Source organism: Alosa alosa, chromosome 24 (genome assembly GCF_017589495.1).
Source record: "Alosa alosa isolate M-15738 ecotype Scorff River chromosome 24, AALO_Geno_1.1, whole genome shotgun sequence".
Classification (NCBI taxonomy): Eukaryota; Metazoa; Chordata; class Actinopteri; order Clupeiformes; family Clupeidae; genus Alosa; species Alosa alosa.
Window position 1 is genome coordinate 17,611,468 of NC_063212.1, and position 2,600 is coordinate 17,614,067.

General features: G+C 43.7%; 1 protein-coding gene across 1 annotated transcript in view; it reads left to right on the forward strand.

The window, feature by feature from the left end:
* The first annotated feature begins 2,557 nt into the window (after positions 1-2,557).
* The window catches only part of LOC125289777 (hepatocyte growth factor activator), a 27,918-nt gene continuing 27,875 nt past the window's right edge, over positions 2,558-2,600 (forward strand). The window contains exon 1 of the mRNA XM_048236769.1: positions 2,558-2,600. This exon is cut by the window's right edge and continues 353 nt beyond it. The gene's annotated coding sequence lies outside the window, so the exon portion shown is untranslated.

Here is a 2,600-nt window from a genome sequence, read left to right on the forward strand (position 1 = left end):
GTTTCTGTTTGTGTACAGTATGTGATACCTTTAGTCCCAGCCTGATCTCATATGCCGTCACTATTTCATCACATACTCCCACTTGTCTGCCCCCCCCCCCCACACACACACACGTACACACGCCACTTCACAGACTCACCTTTCCGTCAAAACTGACTTCTGAGTCAGCAGCCAAGCCATCTTTGGATTACATTTGGCCCATATCTCACAAACATCCGGGCCAGGACCATTTCACGATCAGCACATTTATTCCCTAAGCTCCATGACCACATCTGAGTGGAGGTGCTGTGCCTTGGGACTGCTCTGCTGAAATGCCAGATCCTGGACCCTGGCCTTAACACACACAGTCAAGTGTCAATGCAGAAATGGTTGGAGTGAAATAAGATGACTGTGTTCACTTGAAAAGGAAAAAAAAGTCAAAGTCTACTTTAAAGGAAGATCCATAAACTCCTCCTCGACCATCTCGACTGACGAAATTATACCCTTTTGTGACGGGGCGAGTAGCCACGGTCACGGCAGCGAGGTGCTGCCTATGAGGGACGTTTTAATTATTATTAAGGCTGTTAAAATACTTTTTGGTTATGCCAAAGTTCAGCAGATGTGCTAAATCTTCAGTAGATGCGTAGACTTATTTATTGGCTGTATTAGCTTGTGTCTGGGTATCCTGAAACACCCCTGTGCTGCTATGATGCATTGGTTTGATCCAATTACAGGCGTGCAATCAGGCCCTATATTTAAACCCATGCCTGAAGGTGTTTGGGGGAGAGAGCTTCGATTTGAATTCTTTGAAGTCGTGAGAGCTCGTCTCATGTGTGTAGCCCAAGTGACTAGCTGCGTAGTCCATTGCGCTCATATTATTATTCGAATACTTTTGTATATTGTATTGTTTTGACTATCAAGTATTTTGTTTTTCTTTCTTTATTGAGAAGTATTTTATTTCTCCTTAGAGCTTTATTCACATTTACTGACTTGATCATCGCCTTATGTTGGCCTTATTTGGGGAATTAAAGAATTCCGGTGTGATATTGACCTAAAGTGTATTGAAACATGATACCGAGTGTGAACGTATGTCTCATAGCCCATCTCGGCTTGTCCCCTGCACTCCAAAATCTTCACGCTTAGTTAGCCGATGCTACCAACAGCTTTTTCAATAGTGGTGCTTCGGCATCGGGCTAGCCATGCAAATAAATCACTGTTTTACACCCATTTACGAGGCTCAATGTATCTCCACACTTCATTGGTAGACTTCCGAGGGCCCTGACATTTAAAACGAGACATTGAGAACTTTGAAAAAGCACTGGTAGTTTACTTACAAGATGATTTATACAGACAGTATCTTCACGAAGTTTAGCGTTTGCAGCCATCTTGAATTTAGTCACGATAAGTCGAGCAACGAGTAAGAATGAACAGGTATGATAAGGGATCAGATTCCAAAAATAATTCAGTGGAAATGCATGGATTCCAGTTGCTGCTACTGGAAGAAACTGGAATCCATGCACCACTATTGAAAAAGCTGTTGGTAGCATCGGCTAACTAGCGCCAGATTTTGGAGTGCAGGGGACAAGCCGAGATGGGCTATGAGACATACGTTCACACTCGGTATCATGTTTCAATACACTTTAGGTCAATATCACACCGGAATTCTCCTTTAATAAAATGCCATCTTCCACCTTGAATCTCTGAGTGCTGTTCCATCTACCTCATAACTGCCCGACACATCTACCCTTAACACCGTTCAGTATTTCCCATCTTACAACCTCCCATGCATGCAATAGCCTACAATAGCATCTACAAGCAGCATTTAAAAATCACTGCTCAGGGTGTTTCTGTTGGGAGTGTTCGGACTTGTTTCTCAAAAGAGGGCGTTGGAGTAATTGTGCACAATATAGCTGTACATTTGTGCGGGCATGACACTTCCAAGGCTCAATTCTTTAAAAAAAAAAAAAAAAAGCAGTTGGCCTCTGAATCCTTTGATCCACGCTGAATAGAGGGTAAACTATTTTTCTTTTCTTCCATTCAAGACAGCTCTCAAGGTCTTTAATAACGGAACAGCTGACCTAGCTGTCCACCTGCCAATTCTGATTCTTACCTTTACCTGTCCTGCCTGTGAGCTGAGTGCGCGCGCTATGGCGCGCGAACCCAAAGGAAAAACTGAGCTTTTGATCAGCAGCGAGTTTCAAAGGGACCTGTTAAAATACTAACAGAAAATAAACCCAGCGTGAAGTTTCGATCCAGGGGACACCGTTCTGTTGTAGGCCGCTAGGAATTGGTTACTTATCAGATAGCTGCAGGTTTGTTTCCGAATTAGGCGTAAAGTCGAGGTACATTTCTGTCCATGTCCACATAGAAGTTAAGTGAGAGTCCTGCCTCGGCTCGTGTTAGGAATGTATGTTCCATGAGAACTGTGTGTATGTAGGCGTGCGTGTGTGTGTGTGTGTGTGTGTGTGTGTGTGCCTACAGGTGTGACACTAGAAAGGGAGGGAGGGTTCCGTTTGCATTACCACTGTTATCTTCCACTATGTAATTAGAGTAAGTTAACATTCCCCCCGAAGCAAAATCCATGCGCTACGCAGCAAAATAGGAGTTCTCTAGGAGGAAAT